Here is a 21,981-nt window from a genome sequence, read left to right on the forward strand (position 1 = left end):
TTTCAAAGCATTCTCAAAAGTCATGATTGGGTCCCACCAAAAGTAATGAACACCTCACAGATACTGAATGGTCAAAGCTGTAATTGTAATTGGTGCTTATGTGATGATGCTACATGTACTGTAAGACCCCCATCCCTTACTCCTTAAAACCCTGTTCGCTATTGTTCTTCGCTTCACTTTGCTGCCATGACACCGGCAGGCTGGTGAGCCCCTGCTCGAGCTTGTAATAAAGACCCTTTTGTACTTGCATCGGTGCCGGCTCCTTGGAGGTCTCTGGGACTCGCGATTCGTGCACAACAGAAGTAAGGGCATCAGAACCTGGGGACCACCACCTAACCCCGCTCTGCTCTCCGTAGGAAGTAAGCAACAATGGGGCTGGGCGATGGGTCTCGCCTGCTAATGACAGTGTGACCCGCTGGATGACTAGACTCTTCCTTTGAAAGAATGCCTGGGCTGGCAGCCTCATGGGGATTGTGATGGTCTCTTTGTGTGGAAGCACTTTGTAAGTGGCACAGCAACGTTCACACGTACTCCTTAGAATTATTGCCGCCATTGATCCTTTGACCTTGAACCTTGAAGACTGACTCCGAGGTTCTCAGAGTCTAATTTTGAGATTGTCTGTTCCCAGTGGAACATCCCACTCAGCCTCCTACGTGGTCCTTTTGTTCCTGCTGTTGACAGATGTAACTTGGGCTCCTATTTTCCCAGCTTGGGGAGCTCCACCAAAAAGCCCTGGGGTAGAGTGGGACCCACTTTCCATTCTGCAAAGGGCGTTAATCTCTTATATTATTCTAGGTATTCATCTTCTTCATTGACTGACGGAGACCGGCTCCGGCCGGGGTCCAGGGGTCCCTGAAGGATGGATGGTGTCAGTGAGGGAGGGATGAGAGAGGCCCGAGATTCTTTCTGGCCACCAGGCAGGCATCTCCGCTCTGACTGGGGTTCAACTTTATTTTGTAATTAAGTGTTTGGGGGATGGCACAGAAGTGGCATTTGCCTTAGACAATGATTTCTGATGACAAACTTCTTTGATATGTAAGAATTTCCTGGAACATAGATTTGTAGGAGATTCCTGCATAACCTTTATCAATAGTGATTGAGGTAGGTGATTTAGATAAAGTTTTTAGCATAAAAAGGGTGAAGCTACTTCTTTGTGAGCAGGGGTCAAACAGGTCTTTCAGGAAACACCTCTGCTCCCATAATCACAAAAGAAGAAGTTCCTCAATAGGTTCTTTTACAGGGAGCAATCAGCATATTCAAGGCCAGAATAAATCACTCCAAATACTTGGTAACAAATGCCTTGGGGAGTGGGCAGTGCTCCAAGCAGAAAGAATTGGGTGGGGGTGGATATCTGTCCTTAACTCTAAATTAGGCTCTTGGTCTCAGGGCCAGACTCAATTGTAACTCCTGTTCATAGCCCCCTTTATTATGTAAGTCTTGGATCTGCAAGGCCCATAGGAAGAGCCTTTTAACAATCATCCACAATGTTTTCATCTGAAATCTCTTTTGAAAGTCAGGAATATGCTTTTCCTTAAGAGCAATCTGTGTGGGGAATATCGATCTGATCTGGAATATGTGAGGCCTGGTCAATACCAGCAGCCTCATTTCCAACATGAGCCAGTAGTAGCAGAAGGAGATACCAGTTTTCGTTTCTCATGGCAGGAGCTGTGCAAACGCTACCATTTCCTCGCTGTAACTCTCATCCAGCGAGACCAGTGCTGCTCCCAGAAACTGATCTATGGAATTCCAGGATCCAGGAGCTGACCTGAGAGGAGGAACCACAGGGAATGAAATGTCATAGGAGGCCTTGGAGGGAGGGTGTGGGGAGAAGGGATGTGCATGGCCCCTCTGTCCCCTTTCTCCTCCTGGATGCATATTGTAACCCCCATCTCTTCCAGCACCTGCACATGCTCCTTTTACAGGGTAGCTTTCTGTGGTTGGCTCTGCAGAGACAAGGGAGTTTTGAGTCACTCACAGGAGGAATTATCAAGAGGCCCAAAAAGCATCCTGAAAATACCCGGGAGCACTTTGGCAGCTGGGTGTGAAATAGCATTCAAAGCTGGGGGTGGTGGGTGACAGTGACAGTCAAATGCTTTGTTCTGTTTTGTTTTGCTTCAAAGAAGAGTTACTGATAACTAACCACTGTCACATTCCTCATCAAAATAGGAAAATCTGACAAGAAGTGCCAAAAGTTTCAAGAATTGCTAGAACTGTAAGAAGAAAGGATCATGATGTGGCCTGTCCCTTATTATTGCAAAACTCATGCTGATACCTTTATGTGAGCAGGTGCCAGCAGGTGGGCCCTGGCCTGGCCAGGTTCTAATTGGAGGCACGCAGGCATTCAGGGTAGTATTCTCTTTCTTTCTCACTTTGTAACATAAAGGGACAGGCATGCATCAGAAATTTAAGGAAGACCAGGGAAAATGTATAGCTTCTGGAGCAAAGACAGATTTATAAATGAAAACATGTGCTCAGTGTGTCAGGGAGATGTTGGTGTCTATGTGATGTGGCTTCATGTGATAGCACAAATGAAGTTGGTGGTAGCCCTAATGAGCTAAAGCTTGCAGAGTGACACGCTGAAGTGCGTGTGCATGTGTGTGTGTGTGTGTGCGCGCGCGCATATGTGTGTTGACACCCAGGTTAGGTAGCTGGTTTCAAGATGCCTGAAGTCAAAGGTTATTGCAGACTGGCTGGATGTGAGCAAGACACCAAGGATTCTGAGCTTGAGGCCTGAGAATCAGAGTTAAATGAATTCAGATGTGCGTGCACGTGTGTGCATATGTGCACGTGTGTGCATTTATGCATGTGTGTGCATTTGCATGTGCATTTGTGCATGTATGCATTGGTGCTCTAATCTTTATTATTTTCCATCTTCTCCTGGTTTGAGGTTTTATTTGCTGTTCTTTTTCCAGCTCTTTAAAGTGTAAGGTTAGGTTGTGTATCTGAGACCTTTCTTCCTTCTTTAGGAAGGCTTAGATTGCTATATACTTCCCTCTTGTGACCATCTTTGCTGCATCCCAGAGGTTTAGGCAATGGTGTTATTACTTTCATTGGATTCCATGTACTTTTTAACTTCCTCTTTAACCTCTTGTTTAACTCATTTATTCTTTAGTAGGATGTTCTTTAATCTCCAAGTATTCGTTGTTTTTCCAAATTTTTTCTTGTGGTTGATTTCAAGTTTCATAGTGTTGTGGTCTGAAAATATGCACGGTATGATCTTGATCTTTTTGTACTTCTTGAAGGATGATTTGTTTCCCAGTATGTGATCTATTCTGGAGAATGTTCCATGTGCACTTGAGAAGAATGTGTATTCCACTGCTTTAGGATGAATTGTTCTGAATATATCTGTTAAGTCCATCCAGTCCAGCATGTCATTCAAAGCCATCATTTCCTTGTTGTTTTTCTGTGTAGACGACCTGTCCATTGCTGTAAGTGGGGTGTTGAAGCTCCCTATTATTATGGTGTTATTATCAATGAGTTTCTTTATGTTTATGATTAATTGATTTGTATATTTGGGTTTTTACATTTTGGGGGCATAAATGTTTACAATTATTAATCTTCTTGGTGGATAGATCCCTTAATTATGATATAACGTTCTTCTTCATCTCTTGTTACATTCTTTATTTTAAAGTCTAGATTGTCTGATATAAGTATGGCTACTCCAGCTTTCTTTTGGTCACCATTAGTATGATAGATGGTTCTCCATCCCCTTACTTTCAATTGGAAGGTGTCCTTAAGTCTAAAGTGGTTCTCTTGTAAACAGCATATAGTTGATCTTGTTTTCTTATTCATTCTGTTATCCTATGTCTTTTGATTAGAGTGTGTAGTCCACTGACATTTAGAGTGATTAGTGGAAGATATGAATTTATTGCCATTGTGTTGCCTATAGTGTTGGAGTTTCTGGTGGTGTTCTCTGGTTCTTTCTAGTCTTTATTGTTTTTGGTCTTTTCTTGTTTGTTTGTTTCATCTTTTCTCCCCTCAGAGAGTCCCCCTTAAAATTTCTTGCAGGGCTGGTTTAGGGGTCACGAAGTCCTTTAGTTTTAGTTGCCTGGGAAATTCTTTATCTCTCTTTCTATTTTGAATGACAGCCTTGCTGGATAAAGAATTCTTGGCTGCATATTTTTTCGAGTCAGGACATTGAATATATCCTTCCCATCCTTTCTGGACTGCTATGTTTCTGTGGCTAGGTCTGCTGCAAACCTGATCTATTTTCCCTTATAGATTAAGGACTTTTTTTTCCCTTGCTGCTTTTATAATTCTTTCCTTGTCTGTGTTTTGTGAATTTGATTATTATATGCTTTGTTGACAGTCAGGTTTTGTTGCATCTAATGGGAGTTCTCTGTGCTTCTTGGATTTTGATGTCTGTGTCTTTCCCCAGGTTAGTTTTCCACTATGACTTTCTCACATAAACCTTCTACCCTTTTTTCTCTCTTCATCTTCCGGGACTCCTATAATTTGGTTGTTAGTCCTTTTTAATGAGTCACTGAGCTCCCTAATTCTTTTTTTCTTTTTTTTAATGTTGATCTATTTCTGAGAGATAGAGAGAGGCCAGAACTTGAGAGGGGTAGGGGTAGAGAGAGAGGGGGACACAGAATCTGAACCAGGCTCCAGGCTCTGAGCCATTAGCACAGAGCCCAACATGGGGCTCAAAATCACAAATGGCAAAATTATGACCTAAACTGAAGTTGGATGCTTAACAAACTGAGCCACCTAGATGCCCCTCTAATTCTTATATCATGATTTTTGCCTTAGTTTCCCTCTTTTTTCTGCTTCATTATTCTCCATAATTTTGTCTTCTATATCACTGATTAACTGCTCTGCTTCACCCATCCTTGCCACAATGGCATCCATTTGAGATTGCATCTCAGTTATAGCATTTTTAATTTTGTCCTGACTATATTCTACATCTTTTATCTCTGCAGAAAGGGATTCAATGCTTTTTTCAACCCCAGCTAGTATTCTTACTATCGTGATTCTGAATTCTAGTTCAGACATCTTGTTTATATCTGTGTTGATTAAGTTCCTGGCTGTCATTCATTCCTGTTCTTTCTTTTGGGGTGAATTCCTTCATTTTGTCATTTTGGAAGAAGAAAGAGAACTAATAAAATAAAAAATCAAAGTTAAAAAATTAAAAACAACACAAAAAATCAAAGAAAGGAAGCTAGATCCTAGGTGTGTTTTGGTCTGTTTGATGAAAGAAGCTTGATAGAATAGAGAAAAAAGGGAAAGAAAAGAAAAGAAAAAAGTAAGAAATGTTTAAAAGTTAAAACAAATGTATACAATAAAATAGGATAAAATGAAATGAGGAAAGTAAAATAGAATTTAAAAATTTACCAAAAAAATAAAAAAAATATAGTAAAAAATAAATTTTTATTAAAATGGAAAATAAAAATAAATTTTTTCTTTCTGTATCCAAGAATAAGAAAAGAAAAAGAAGAAAACTGAATAGATAGATCAGGGAACAGAATGAAATCCAAATTAAATTACATCCAGTTTCCACTAGAAGTCAAACTATGAAGGACTTTATAGTCGGTATACTAAGCAGGTGGAGAGACCAATGGCAGTCTTCTAGGGTTTGGTTGTTGCAGTTGGATGGGGCTTCATGTAATGGCTCCATTTTCCCCAGCTCCCTACATGCATGTGCATGTGTATGTGCATATGCATCTAGGCACATGTGTGGGCGAGGTGAAAATGGTTTCACCCAGCTTCCCAGTTTCTGGCACAGGAACACTGCACTCTCACTGACTGGCAATCAAGTACTCCTACTTTGTCTCTGGCTTCTGTCCACTCCCTACTTTTACATTGTCAATGTTCAAGCTGTCAGCCTGCCAGGAAGCACCTCCCTCCTGAATTTTATCTTAGATGGAGCTGTGTTTCCAAACCCTTCACTTCTGAGGTCCCTGAAGCTTGGATCTGCTGTAACTCTCTGGAAGAGGGTCTCAAGGAGCAATGGTTGGGTGCTGGTTTGCCTCCTGAGAACTTTCTTGTGACTGCACTGCTGCAAAGGCTCAGAGATTGTCCTGAGTGCCAGCTTGCTCCAGAAAATGTTCATGCAATCATGTGGCAGCAGAGCTTCAGGGATTATAGTAAATCACAACACACAACTGGTGCCTGGTTTCACTGCACTCTGGCATCTTTGTTCCAATGCCAGCAAACATGGCTATTCTCTGGGGTCCACTGGGAACTTTGCCTGTGGGGGTGGCCTTACAGCCTCTACCAAATACCTTCCTAGCAGGGGAACCACTTCTCCATGTGGCCTGCAGACCCCTTGGACCTCACTACCTGCTCCTGGCGATTCACCCTTCTCACCAGAGCACCGCCAGGCATTAAACTGTAGAACTTATGGAGCACCTGGGTGGCCCAGTTGGTTAAGTGTCCAACTTTGGCTCAGGTCATGAACTCATGGTTTGTGTGTTTGAGCCCCATGTTGAACTCTGTGATGACAGCTCAGAGCCTGGAGTCTGTTTTGGATTCTGTGTTTCCCTCTTCCTTGGCCCCTCTCCCACCTGTGCTCTGTCTTTCTGTATCTAAAATAAATAAACATTAAAAATGTTTTTGACTGCAGAATTTCCTAGTTTTCTCTCCCCTGTTTATAGAGGCCTAATGGTATTGAAACCCTCTCCCTTCTCCTTTCTCCCTTTCTTGTTCAGTTACTTGTGGGTGTTTGCACTTGTTCTCTTTCTCTCCAGCAACTTTTGGGGGAAGAGATTTTCCTGTACTCTCCCCTCTTTCTCTGTCCTCTCTCCACATAAAACAGCCCCTTATTGTCCATGGCTTCTCTCTCACCCAGTTCACCTCTCCATGCTGTGTACCTGCTGAGTTCTGTGGCTCAAGTTATGCAGATCATTGTATTAATCCTCAGATCAATTTTCTAGGTGTGCAAAAATGGTTTGGTGCTGATCTAGCTGCATTTCAGGGATGAGAGAAACAGAGAACTTCCATGCTGTTCTGCCATCTTGGCCCCTTCTTGTCCATGATCCTCTTTTTTCTTCTTGCCTAGAGTTTTTTCTTAAAGGATTTTGTTGCTATCAAAGTATAAAACAAGACACACAGGAACTGGGTAGAAAAGCAAGCCAATCTCATGTCATTTCATATGACAGTGATGGCTGTCATAATTCTGGGTATTAGACCTTGGAATCTTACTTGGTGCTGTTTACTTGATGGAAATGTCTAGTGCTAAGGATAGGCTAGGTAACCAGGAGGATATTTATTCTTATTTGGTCCTGGCCACGCACAGCCACAAAATGGTGGAATGACATTTGTCCAGCTCCTTGCAATAAAGTAGTTGTGTAAAGGCATTTGTGATTTTCATACTTCCTATGATTAGGAGAAAGGCAGATAAGTGAGTCAAAGGCCTTTTATAAAGGATCTAACTGTGTTAGCTTTGCCTGCAATATCTGAGGTATTTAACTCAACACTTCAGAGTTGACTGAAGTCAGGGAAGTGTGAAGATCAGAAAAGATGATCCATGTTGAATGCATACTCATCTCCGTGGGGGTTCTCCTGGAAGAACTGCATGAGATTTATATATAATGAATGTTTCCCTCTCTAAGAGAACTGGGAAGAACCCTATCCAAACACAAATGTGGAAATGCTCTCAACAATAGAACCATCAATAAGATAAGTGTATGGTTACCAAGAAGGACCACATGTGGGTGTGCAGGTTTCTCTAAGACATCTGATCTTGACGATTCATTGTATTAGGAAACTTTCCTGCTCAAAATGGAACTTTCTTTTTCAAATGCATATAATTGATTTAATTAAGAATGTCTTCCAGTGGCATCCTTTGTCATAAATTTTACAATAAAAGTAGAAAGAAAAATGGGGGTTGTGAAGTATGATGGTTAGTTTTATGTGTCAACTTGATGAGGCTATAGGATGCCCAGATAGCTGGTAAAAATTATTTTTGGGTGTGTCTGTGAGGATGTTTCTGGAAGAGGTTAGCATTTGAATCAGAAGAAGATTGCCCTTACCAATAGATGAGTAGGCATCATCCAATCCTGATGAGAACAAAAAATCAGAAGGAGAGTTAATTTGCTGTTTATGTTTGAGCTGGGACATCTATTCTCTCCTGCCTTTGGATACTAGTGCTCATGGTTTTCAGGCCTTTAGATCAGACTGGATCATACTACCAGCTTTCTTCATTCTCTGGCTTTCAGATGGCGGATGGTGGGACTTCCCATCTCCATAATCACGTGAGCCAATTTCTATAATGAATCTCTTCTTATAATCTATATCTATATTTATCTACATATATCCCATTGGTTCTGTTTCTCTGGGGAACGCTGATTATATATGGAGAGAGAGTTCCAAGATGGCGGGTAATGGAGTTGGTGGTGGCATGTATGCTTCAAACATAAAATACAGGCCTGGGAAGATTTTTCTGGAAATAGGAGACAAGTGTGCATTCGATGTGGATCATCTTTTCTGGTTCTCATACTTCCCTGACTTCAGTGAAACCAGAGTATTGAACTAAATTGGCCTTCATGGCCAACTGAGAGGGCTTGTCCTCCTTACTCCAACTTCCTTCAAATAATTCCCCTAGGTTCTTGTTAATGAGCAATGAGAGAGAGAGAGAGAGAGAGAGAGAGAAGCAAGAAATACAGCAAGCATGCAGGGCATAGTTCAATTAAAGGATTATTAGCAAGTCTGAAGAAATGGCTGATGCCAGATACCTCTTGGTTTTGTTGTTAGGGAGAAAGGGGAGGAAAGAGGCAGAGGACAAAGACTGTAAGCTATATGCATTCCATAGGCTGGGAAAGGATTACCCAGGAGAAGAGAAAGACTGTATGAAAAGAGGATTGTGCAATAATATCTCTTATTCATGGGGCACCTGGGTGGCTTAGTCGGTTAAGCGTCTGACTTTCGCTTAGGTCATGATCTCGCGGTTCGTGGGTTCGAGCCCCGTGTCGGGCTCTGTGCTGACTGCCAGCTCAGAGCCTGGAGCATGTTTCAGTCTGTGACTCCCTCTCTCTCTGACCCTCCCCTGCTCACGCTGTCTCTCTCTCTCCTAGAAATAAATAAAACATTAAAAAAATATATCTCTTATTCCTATGCTCTTTCTACATCATGATTGTGTTAGCTTTCCATTGATGTAGACCCTCTCCTCAAATCTGGGCACTTTTGTGACCATAGAGTGAGTGACACTATGTGACTAATGAGACTAGATCATAAAAGGCAATGCAACTTCCACCTCATTCTCCTGGGCTGCCTTGAGGAAGTCCAGGCAGGCGTTGAGTCTTTCCAGATGATGTTCCAGACATTACAGAGCAGGGACAAGCCATCCTACTTTGCTTTTAGAATTTCTGGTCCACAGAATCCATAAGAATAATAATATGCTTTATATCACATATAAAATGATTTATTTCACTGTATTTGGGTTTACTGTTATGCAGCAGTAGCGACTGAAACAAAGACTTTCTCTGGGCCTCTGGTTTGTCTTCACTTGTGGGAATCAAAAGAAAGCACCAGATGGTTACATTTTGACTCTTCTGCATCCATGAAATTCTAAGGCAGGGGTGGGGTGGGGGAGTGGGGGGTGTTAAACAGGGCTGACTTTCTCTTGTCAGCTATATTTATCCACACCTGTAGATATTTTACAGCTTGCCTTTCATTCCACTAAAGACAGAAATATACTTTATCATAACCTGTGTTTGATAATTCCAGGATCTGAACTGTCATCTGTTTATGCTCTCTTGTTTCTGCTGATATTCACTGATGGTGCTTTACTTCCTTGTATGCTTAGTTATGCATGACTGCAAATTGTTCACTGTACCAGTCAAGGTAGGCAGGCTAAGTTATGGTTACTGCAGTAACAACCAACTCCCCAATTTCCCAAATCTTATCACAATGGGATTTTATCTCTTGCACATGCTCTATGTCCCACATAGCCATTAGGAGCCTATAATCATCGGACTTACTTATGGATCCAGGCTGACAGATGCTCCAACTCTAGACAGACTTCCAAATCTACTTGGGAGGGTGAAGAAAAAGTGGCACATTGTATATCAGCTCATATATCCTTGGTGTGGAAATGATGTATGATACATGTCACTTCTATTCATATCTTATTAGCCAAAACAAGTTTCTTGGTCATGCCTCACTCCAGAGGGGATAGACAAGTACATTCCTGCCATGTTTCTGAAAGGAAGAGAGACATAAATATTTGGTAAGAGCACTAATGATTGCCACACTTATTTTCCTCAGAATATCATCTGTGGGACTTTGTTGAGGTAGGATGGTGGTGTGTCCCTCCAGACAGGATTTGCATTTGTTCCTACTAGTGCACTGGGGCACTACCAGTCAGAAGCCTCTTTCAATTCATGGTCAGAAGTTTTCTTGAATAATTCAGTTGTGAATGGTAACTTTCCTTACAGTGCCCTTGTGATGGGAGGTGAGTGGGCCGAATTTATGTCTGGGTCACCAGGAAATATGGCCTTTGAGGGTCTCAGCTTTATGGAAGGGAGCCTCTACTTGGGTTGGGTCCTAGACTTTATTTTCTGTTTCTATCTCCCAGAAAGGTCATGAAAGCTACAATTCAGGTTTGCTAAATTCAGCAAATGCTCTTAAGGGAGAAGTAATGTCAGCTAAATGATGCTCTTAAGAAGAGCACCTGGGTGGCTCAGTCGGTTAAGAGTCTGACTTCGCTCAGGTCACGTTCTCTCAGTTTATGAGTTGGAGCCCCACATTGGCCTCTGTGCTGACAGCTCTGAGCCTGGAGCCTGCTTCTGATTCTGTGTCTCCCCCTCTCTGCCCCTCCCCTGCTTACACTCTGTCTCTCTCTCAAAAATAAATAAACATTAAAAAAAGAAGATTCACAATTAAAAAATAATACAACATATTTAGTTGTTTTCATAATGCAGGTTAGTCCAAATAACCTAGCTTGCCATACCATCTGAAACAGAACTTCTGGAGCTATCCTATCCAATACAGAAGCCACAATATGTAGCTGTTTCAACATAAAGATATTAACATGAAATAAAATTAAAAAATTAGTTTTCACCTTAGCCACATTTCAAGTGCTTAATAGTCATATATGTCTAGTGGATTCCATATTGGACAGAGCAGATATGGAACATTCTTGTTATCACAGAAAGTTTTATTGGACAGTGATACATGCAAACCTGAGATTGAGTGAAGCAATGATTGATAACAATGCAAGATGGGTAAGGAATGGCAGCAGAGATCCCACTGTCTTATAGTGGATGCCTTTCAATGTACTGCATTACAGGGCGTCATCTCACATTCATTTATAATTTTATTCATTCATTTATTTAACAAATATTTATTGAGTGCCCGCCTTATATCACCCACTGGATGTAAATTGGTAAATAAAACAGCTATGATCTCTGTGGTTATGAAACATACAATCATAGAAGATATTCTTACTATAAGGCTTACTTACCTTAGGACAAAGAAGTCATTTTCTGTGATTCCTTCCAGAAAGCCTGACATGGAGGAAGGGCAATAGTCTCTAGAAGCAGACAGATCTGGGGTTGAATCCAAGTTCTCTATCTTCTAGTTAGAGTCATTGATCTTCGTGAGCCTCAGTTTCCTCATGTACAAAATAAGGATCATAATACTTACTGTATGTAATTGTTTTGAGGATTAGCCACATAAACACATATAAAGTACCTAGTGCAGTGCCTGGCACAATGGGAGGGGCTGATAATTTGCCCCCTTGGCCAAGAAGTGGTTAACTGAACACATGATTTAAAATCAATTCCATAAAAATATAATAAGCTTTTCACAAGTCAAGTTTTTGTCAAGTTGCTTCTGGTGAAGCCAGAATCAGTCTATCTTGTGATTGTCCAGAAAAGAAACACCAGAAGCTGCGTGTGTAATGTCACCCAATGAACACAAGAGGCCGCCAAAACAGACACCATGCCAAAGTTTTTCACGACTCCAGCTGTGTGTCCCCATCCTGTTCTTTCTTGGACACCAAGCATTCATTTAATAGGCACTCAAGTGCCCCAATTAGGAAAACCAGGTCGTTATTGTAAAGTAGTATCTGCCACACACCAAAATAAATTCTTTATGGATAACAGCAGTAAGTGTAAAAAAATGAATCTATAAAAACTAAAAAAAGTTAATGGTTGTCTTGTTTGGGAGTGGTGAAGAAATTTCATAGCACAAAAGGAGAAGAAAGGAAAATACAGATAGATGTGCCTATATGAAAAGAAAATTATATGCATAAAAAATCCATAGACACAATTAAAAGGAGATGATACCCTGAAACAATTTTGCAGGAAGTGTGAGAAAGTAAAGTTAATGCACTTAGCATAAAATAGGACGTGTAGCTTAATAAAAAAAAATTGGCTTGAGCATATAATTCCCAAAAGAAGAAAAAGAGGTTTTAACAAATGCACTAAGAATGAAGTCAGTACCAATAAATACTACAATGAGATTCCATGACCTGACTACCAATTACAACAAATCTCTTGACAAAGAGAATTTAAAAAGTAATACTAATTGGGGCCCCTGGATGGCTCAGTCGATTAAGCATCTGACTCTTGATTTCAGCTCAGGCCAAAACCTGAGCTTGGATTTTCTCAGTCTCTCAATCTCTTAGTCTCACCCTCCCCAAATAAAAGAAAACTTAAAAAAAAACAAACCTTAAAAATTGGTATTGGTGAAGGCATTTGTGAAATGGGTACAAATGGGAATGATTTTTTTGGAGGTGATTTTTCAATATTTATTTATATCCTTAAAGTTATTAACATCTGAAGATTCCATAACTATATTTCTAGGGATTTACTTCAGGGAGATCATTAAAAAGATGCATAAAGACTCACATCAAAGAAGCTCAGTTCCATGTTTTGCTTTGGAAAATAGGAAACACTTCAATATCTAGCAATATGGAAACAGAATTTCTCAGACTTTCATACTATTTAATAATCCACATCTTTATGAGCATTTTCTCATGAAGGACAATATTTGGTATTCAAATCAATTTTTACTGTATGATTTTGATTTTGTAAAAATAGGTGTCAGGATGAAACGCTAGAGTATCCATTGGTCTTCATTCTGGAGTTTCTTTCACTGCTACTCTTTTCTCATGACTTGGGCATCAGTGGGGTGTTTCTATAGTCACTGCCCCCAGGGTAGGGTTATTACTGTAGAAATGTGGAGTGAATGAGCAAGTCACTGCTCTGCATGTGCAGTAGACTTCTGTGCTGGAGGAGAGTGGGTGGTCAGACAGAGAGGGCCTTGCACCCACCTGGATGGAGGATGGAAGAATGTAGAATTTGTGGAGAACGGAGAGAAAAATCTCTCAGCTGGTGCCATCAGAAGGAGCATGGTGGCCAAGAATAAGAGAGAGCCACGTGCTTTTCAGTGGATGCCCACGGTGCATCCTTTATGCTACAATACTCTCTTAAATCTACGATACTGTCCAAGCCCCACAAAACTCAGATGCTATTTCCAGATGAAGGTTGGGGAGGGAGAAATTTTGAATGATTTCTGAGTTTATACAGAACTGACTTTTCTTCCCCCTCAGTTAGAATGAAAGTTGAAAATAGGTTTACGCAGCCTAAGAGAAAGGTAGTTATGTATTTTTAACATACCTTGGAATATGGATTTAGAAATCTGTACCTGATATATATATGGTTATACATATATATGTGTATATATAGCTACCTGTATTCATATCAATATTTATAAGCAAGTTTTTAGAAAAAGTGCTAAAAAAGGAAACTGGAAAATTAGCAGATTATTTTTGTTGTGGGGTTATGGAGGATTTTTATTTTCTTGCTTTTAATTTTTTGTATTTTCCAGAAATTCCGCAATAAGCAGGTGTGAAATTCATAATGTAAACATTATTTTTTTATTATTATTTTATTATTATTTAAATACAGCATCAAAGGCTAATGACAATATGGAAAAAATATTTATAAATCATAATACAGACCAAGTTTTTGTTTTCTATTTCACAAAGCAGTCCTATCAATCAAGCAAAGCACTTAAGCATATAAAATATTGCTTAATTTCACTCATGATAATAGAAAAGCAACTTAATACGACTGCCAGATCCTATCTTTCTTCTATCATATTGGCAAGATCACAAACTTTGATTACACGTTGTGTTGGTGAAAGTTTGAGGAGACAGGTCCTCTCACACACTGATGGGTGTGTAAGTCATACAGCCTTTATGAAGGATGATTTGGCAATATCCCGCAAAATTACAAATGAAACAACTCAAGGATCCGGCAATTTCTCTTCCAAGAGTTTATGGGATGGATACAGCAAGATATGTGTAAGTACACAGTTACATAAGGTAAAATATTTAAAATTAAAGCTTATAATATCCAGATATTGGAAATAATAGAAACAAATGTCTTTCCATAGAGAATCGGTTAAATAAATTATCAGTACAATAGAACACTATGAAGAATGTGTTTATGTACTGAAATGGAATGAGCTCTAAGATATCTTGTAAAGAGGGAAAAAAAGAGTTAAAACCAGTGTGTATTCTATGCTATTACACCTGCTATCATGTATAATGAACAAAAAAATATATCTATATCTATCTATCCATTTTTCTTGTATATAAATAATATAATAGCTAATGTTTATCAAATAATATGTGGCCAATACTTTGCTCTGAGTGCTTTATATAACTCAGTTAATCTTTAAAATAGCCTACGAGATTGCCACTGTTATTATCATAATTTCCATTTTATAGATGAGGAAATTCAGGCGTGGAGGGGTTAAGTAAGGCTGAGAGAAGACGGGAGAGCGGGTGAGAGGCCAGAGAACTGATCAGTGGACACAGGAAGAGGAGAGACTTTGCACTGCTTACCTTTTGGTGCCCTTCTCACGTGAACACATCGCCTATTATTAAAAAGAATGAAAAGCACGTGTCTGTTGTGAACATCACTGTATTACACTTGCCCAGAGGTGTCTGTCTGTGGATGTGGACACCATGGAAGGAACACTGGACCAGGAAACAGAACATTAGGGCTGCCCCACTCCATCATTAATGTGTCCTCTCTGGGCCTTTGTATCAGCTTCTACAAAAAAGAAGTGCTTTGGGGCGATGGTCATGGTGGCATTAAATTACATCAGTGTTTCCTAACGTATTTGAGAATTTGGGTCATCTGGGAAGCTTTAAAATATATAGCTTCTCAAGCTCCCATGAGCACATATTCTGATTTAACAGGTCTAGGGTACAGGTTGGAGGTCTGCATTTTTCAAAAGCCTCCGTCCTTGGCAACTCTGACATAAAATCAGGTTTAAAAGGAGGCTAGTCTTCCTCCCGGTTCTAAATTTCCACATCCTGTGAAGTACTGAGTGTTCTATCAGATCCGAGCAACCCACTATCTGGCTCTACCCTTCTCAGTCTAGTTCATCTTGGAGGCTGTCTTACCTCCATGACCATCTAAAAAGAAAAGGCAATTAAAATGGCAGAACTCTGTCTCTTGATCCAGACCTTGCACGCCCACTGCCGCCTTCCAGCCCCACCTCCCATTCAGCCCCCTTCTCTGGGTGCTGCCTTCCAAAGGTGGAGACTCTAGTCTCCGGAACTGCCATCGCCATTCCAAGAGTATGACAAGGTACCAAACCCAACATGGAGATAGGAATTTTGACCCATCTCAGAATTTACACACAGACCTGAATCCTCTATGGATTCTAGCCTCTTTCCAAAGGCATTTTATTCCCTGCGATGGTATTCTGGGTGTTTTGTATGCTAATACTTCTTACGGCCAGATGGTCTATAAAGTTGGAGCTCTTAAAAGAAGCGCATAGCATTCCCATTTTAGTGTGATGTTTTGGATAGTCGATGATCTTCTGACCTTTTTCTTCCCTTCCTTCCCCTCCCCCGGCCCCATTTCCTTCCATCAAAGAAAGGGTTCTGATCACTGCTCTTCCAGTCCACTTAGAGAGGTGTATGAGCAGTCAGTTCACCTCGAGGCCCAGGGATAACGTGGCTACCACCTCCTGCAGTTTTATGATGAGTCTCTTTCCATTGCACAAGGCAGTTATTAGTCATGACTGATGCCCACTGACCAAGCCCAAACAAATGTGTGGCACACTCCACATACCACACACAGTCACAAATGTTTGCTTTGCTCACATGGCCCGAACGAGGATGCCATGTCCACCTAGGAGGAGCCACAGGGCCGGACCTCGTATAGCAGCCACTCTGCCTGCAGCAGGAGGCACAGGGCCCCCAGCTTTTGCCCGTCTGGTTTTCCAGGATGAGCACCCACAATTAAAGGGGTTGGCTGCCAGCTTGCCACCCGAGGAGATGTGGAAGGGGAGCACCCATTCCAGAGCCAGAGGCCGAGGCTCCCTCCGACCTGGGCTAATGACGGCTGGCCCGTGTTTGGGTGTGATGACAGGTCTTTCCGAAGATGCATTTTTACCCTCTGGACAAATAGCAGTTGGGCCGAGTGGGGCTTTTTTATGAGTTGAGGTACTCGGGGCTGGAAAATAAACAGGCAGCTAATGAGACGTTCTTATGGAAACTGGCATAAATAATAACAAAGGAAACATCCTGTCCCCCGTGCCAACACCCTCCGGTGAGGGGCTATAAAAGCTGCTGGCCGCTGGCCACCCATCAGACGTGGGGAACTCCGGCTGCGCTCCCGACCTGCCACCTGACCAGCCGGGACCATGGGGTGCTGCCCAGGGGACTGCTTCACCTGCTGCCCTCAAGAACAAGACTGCTGTGAAGTGTGCTGCTGCCAGCCCGCCTGCTGCGGCTGCTGCGGATCCTGCTGCGGCTGCTGCGGGTCCTGCTGCGGCTGCGGGGGCTCGGGCTGCGGGGGCTNGGATGCTGCGGCCCGGTCTGCTGCCAGCCCACGCCTGTTTGCGACACGAAGTGAAGCCCCCTGTCCTCTGCGCGGAGGTGACCCAAGCAAAGCCTCCACCTGCTGCTGGTGGAGACCCCTCGTCTCCGGGACCTTCCCTGCATCCAAGACAGCACCCTGCCTCCGTGTTACTGGTAGACGAGGGCTCGTTCTCTGGCGCCTGCCCTGGTGTTTCAAGGCCCTGAGCACAAAAGCCATATACTGGTGAGAGTTGGAAACTGGGTCCCGTCCAAAGCGATCCTGAAGCTCACAGGGTGAACCCCCATGGCTTTTTTTTCATGGACCCAAATGTCTTGTCACTATAAGGCATCCTCTGACTCACGGTGGCTTTGGGACTGACCCTTCTCCTTGGCTTTCTGCTCCTTTTGAGTGTGAAGATTTCTCTTTGTTACCTTCTTAATAAATTCGAGCTTGCTGGCATAACCGAATTAGTTCTCCCGCCTCTTCCTTGGCTCCCTCTTGGGCACTGAGCCAGGAAAATTTACTCTGGCATCCACAGTCGGGGTTTTGAAATGTGGTTTTTGGACCACTTGCATCAGAATCACCTAGTTAAAATGGTGATTTTTAACTCTGCCAAGACAGGCAGAGTCAGAATCCACAGGGGAGTGGCCTGGCCATCTGTGTTTTTAACAAGAACCCCAGGTGTACACTAAAACTTCCATGTGCTGCATGAGATTTCACTTGGGGAGGCTTTTAAAAATACAGATTCTTAGGCTTCATCATTAGAGAGATCTTATCCATTAGCTATAGGGAGGTGACCCCAGCCAGTATTTGCATTTTTAAAATAGAGTAAATGGGTAAATGCTACGGTTGGTCAAGGTTTACTCTTGAGCAAGGGGCATGGCTTCCTTCAGCATTATGGCTCTCTAGAGTGGTTCTGCAGGAAGGCTTCAGGTTTGGTCAGAACTTTCTGGCAAAGTCAGGGGAAGAGGTTTTGGTGAAACAAGCTTGATTTGGAATGAAAGAGTTTCTCGTGGCAAAACTTTGTGACCACGGTGCCTATGGATGTTCTGGGAATTCCAGTTCTTTCTTCTAGCCAAGTGCTTCGGCAAAGTCTGCTCTTCTGGGTTAGGTTTTCCTGTCCTGAAACCAGCTGTCTTTCTTCTGCTTGAGTCCCAGGGATGAGAGGGGTGAATGTACATCTGCCAGGTGGGGCCCGAGCCAGGTGTGTGTGGGTCCAGCTTGAAGGTTAAAATTCAAAAAATAGTTGATTCAATTTTTTGCTGAACATGATCTATTAATTTTTTTTTATTTTTTATTTTAGAGAGAGAGAGAATGCGCGAGTGCAAGCAGGGGAGGGGCAGAGAGGTGTAGACAGAAACCCGAAGCAGGCTCCAGGCTCCGAGCTGTCAGCACAGAGCCAGATGCGGGGCTTGAACTCATAAGCAGTGAGATTGTGACCAGAGTCGAAGTCAGATGCTTAACTCACTGAACCACCCAGGTATCCCTTTTGCTGCACGTGATCTTAAGCTACATGTGGACTAAAGCTAATTCCACCCTTGCCTTGGGAGAACAATATTTATTTTTATTCCTGCAAAGCAATGTTTCATTCAAAACACAAGCAAAAAAATATTAAAAAAAAATTTAAGTTAGTTAACACACAGTGCTGTTTTGGGTTCAGGAGTAGAACCCAGTGATTCATCTCTTATATATGACACCCAGTGTTCATCTCGAAAAGTGTCCTCCTTAATGTGCATCACCCATTTAACCCATCCTTCACCCACCACCCCTCCAGCAACCCCCAGTTTGTTCCCTGTGTTTAAGATAAGCATGCCAAGGAACTCTAAAAATATGAAAAATACAGAAAAATCTGAAGAAGAAATAATAGCCACCTGGATTCTCAACTTCAGCATTTATCACTGACATATATGTTTCCAGACTCCTTTTAAGCATATTTATAAATAAAACTGGGATTATGCTATTTTTACTTCTTTTGTCTTTAAAAATTTTTGTTTTGTATAGGTCAACTTTATTAAGGCATAATTTATATATAATAAAGTACACCTAATTATAGTGTACAGTTTGATGAGATTTGCCAATTGTATATACTCAAGTAACCACCACTGCACTCAAGAGATAGAACTTTCCATCGTCTCTCAAATTCTCTAGTGCCTCATTTGCAGGAAATCCTCCCCACCCCTGACCATCAGGCAACCATCCGTCTTTATGTCAGTATATGTCAGAAATTTTGCCATTTCTAGAATCTCATATAAATGAAATCATGCAGTGTGAACTCTTCCACTTAGAATAACATTGTTTATATACATCCTTATTGCAGATGTCAAAGTTAATTCCTATTTGTTAAGTAGTATTACACTGCATGAATAAAGGACATGAAAAAATGTTCATCTACGGATGGGAATTTGGGTTGTCTTCAGTTTTTGGCTATTATGAATAAAGCTGCTGTGAACATTCATGTATAAATTTTTTGTGGACACCTGTTTTCATTTATTTTAGATAAATACCTAGGTGTTGGATGGCTGGATAAATAGTATCGGGATGTTTAACTTCACACAAAAAAAACAAAAAAAACAAACTACCCAACTGTTCTGCAACCATTTTGCCACACCATTTTGTATTCCCACCAGCAATGTCTGGGAGTTCTAGTTGCTCCATATCCTTGGTAATGCTCAATAAGGTACAGCTTTTTATTTTTAGCCATTCTAGAAGCTATATAGTGGTAGCTCATTGTGTTTTCATTTTTTTGTTTGTTTGTTTCATTTAAAAGTCCAGAAGTATTAGTACTGTTTTACTTGGGAGAGAATTCAAAATTTGAGTCTGCCCTGGTTCAGTTTCAGACTCCACTATTCAGGTCATTTTGGCTCTGGTTGGAATTGGCCTCCTAAGAACTAGCTCTTTAATTCCTAGGACAAAACCACAGCCAGAGCATGAGCATGCCGATAGGGCAAAATTGTCAAGAGGATAACAAGTCTGCATTGAGTAAATATGATTCAGAGCAACTGATTCTTCTATTGCTTGTGATCATGGTCTCCTGGATGGGTGAGAGCAGGGTAGTGATTTCTTTGAATTACTGACAAAAAATGGAGAACCTGGGTGGCTCAGTCGGTTAAGCGTATGACTTTGGCTCAGTTCATGATCTTGTGGTCCATGGATTCAAGTCCCACGTTGGGCTCTGTGCTGACAGCTCAGAGCCTCAAGCCTGTTTCAGATTCTGTGTCTCCCTCTGTCTCTGTTCCTCCTGTGCTTGTGCTCTGTCTCTCTCTCTCAAAAATAAATAAAGATTTAAAAATTTTTGAATTACTGACAAATCACTGCCTTTCTCAGCTGTCCACAGAGGTCCTCAATCATTTATCAGTAAATATTAATTGTGAACTACCTATGTACCAAACATTGCTCTGGGTGCTGGGTATATATCAGTGAATACACAGAATCCTTGTCCTTATGGTACTTATATAATGTCAAGGGAGACAAAAGCTATAAGAATAAAGTAGAGGGGCACCTGAGTGGCTCAGTTGGTTGAGCTTCTGACTTTGGCTCAGGTCATGATCTCATGGTTTGCGAGTTCAAGCCCTGCATCAGGCTCTCTGCTCTCAGCACAGAGCCAGTTTTGGATGCTCTGTCCCCCTGTCTATCTGCCCCTCCCCTCTCTCTGCTCATTCATGCACTCTCTCTGAAAAATAAATAAATAAACTTAAAATAAAAGAATAAAGTAGAAATGTGCTAGATTGTTAAAAGATCTGCTCATTCCACTTAGCAGGGAAGGATTCTTTGGGAGGACATCCCGCCATAACAGGGATAAGTTTTTCAGCTGAGAGAGTTTATGAGGGACTTGTGGGAGGAAGGCCATCTCCATGTGAATTGCATTGCTGGCTTAGCTGAGGAAGAGGATGTGCATAGAGACAAACTGGAAAGGTGGAGATCAGGATCTTGGGGGCTCCTTCTCGACCTTACCCTCTGCAAGACTGTTGTCCAAAAGTCTTCTTTTCCAACTGTTTGAGAACTACAGCTCAAGGATGACACTCCCTGTTCCTAATCTTCCACTTTCAACCACTAGACCCTATAGATTCTGCCTCTGTAAAACCTCTCATATTGCTCCGGTTCCATGGCACTGCCCAGTTCAGGTTGTCACTAGGAAGCTTTTGAGTAACTGCCCCAGACCCCTGATGGTCTCCCTGACTCCATACTTGCCCTCCTTATCCTATCTCTTTGCTACAGCCAGAGATGTAGCAAATTTCCAAAAGGGCAAAGGGCAAATTTGGTCAAGTTATGCCCCTGTTTAAAACACCCCAGTGTCAGTATAAAATCCAACTACTTGTTGTCGTCCACAAGGCCTTTCATGGTTGAGTGCCTAGTAACCCTTTTAGTCCCATTGCTGTTCCTTCCTGTCCCCTGAATCTTTCATCCTGCCTATGGAACCATTTACTGCTGGCTCATGATACATCAAATGTATCATGCTTTGATCAGCCTTGTCTAATTTCCCACAAACAATGTTGGTGTGTTGGTGTTTCTCCTGGGTGCCCCCCATAGGACCCAGTGAAGCCATCTGTCATAGCACTTGTACATATACTGTACCATGATTGCTATGGATGGATCTGTCTCTCTCCTAAACTCAGATTCCTCGAGGCAGGAATTGCAATTTTTTTTATTTTTGTAGTCCTCTCACAGAGCCTGATGATGGCTGAATCAAACAGATGAATAAAAGAGAGATTGAGTGACTGATTGCATAAATTAATGAATGAAGGGAGAGATGATGAATGGATGGCACAATGGTTCAGCTGTTCTAAAGGGCAGCCTGGATTTTGCATTGATGTTGAAAGCACATTGTGAAGCTGGGCCTTTACTGAGCAAGGATGTCAGGCCTCAGTGTTAAGAAACCTAGGATTCATGGGGTACTTGGTGGCTTAGGCAGTTAAGCATCCGACTCTTGATTTCAGCTCAGGTCATGAGATCAAGCCCTGCTTGGGATTCTCTCTCTCTTCCTCTCTCTCTGCCCCTCCCCTGATTATTCTCTCTCTCTCTTTCTCTCTCTCTCAAAATACATAAATAAACATTGAAAAAGAAACCTAGGGTTTGTTTCTCATTTCATGTCTGTCTCAAGTAGTAGATTGACACACTTTGAGAAGGCACCTGTCTTCTTTGCTTTTGTTCACAATGTCTTTGCAAAAGATCTCTTGCCTTTCCTCTTTATCCTTTGGGTCTTGGAAGT

Source organism: Crocuta crocuta, unplaced genomic scaffold (genome assembly GCF_008692635.1).
Source record: "Crocuta crocuta isolate KB4526 unplaced genomic scaffold, BGI_CrCroc_1.0 scaffold68, whole genome shotgun sequence".
Lineage (NCBI taxonomy): Eukaryota > Metazoa > Chordata > Mammalia > Carnivora > Hyaenidae > Crocuta > Crocuta crocuta.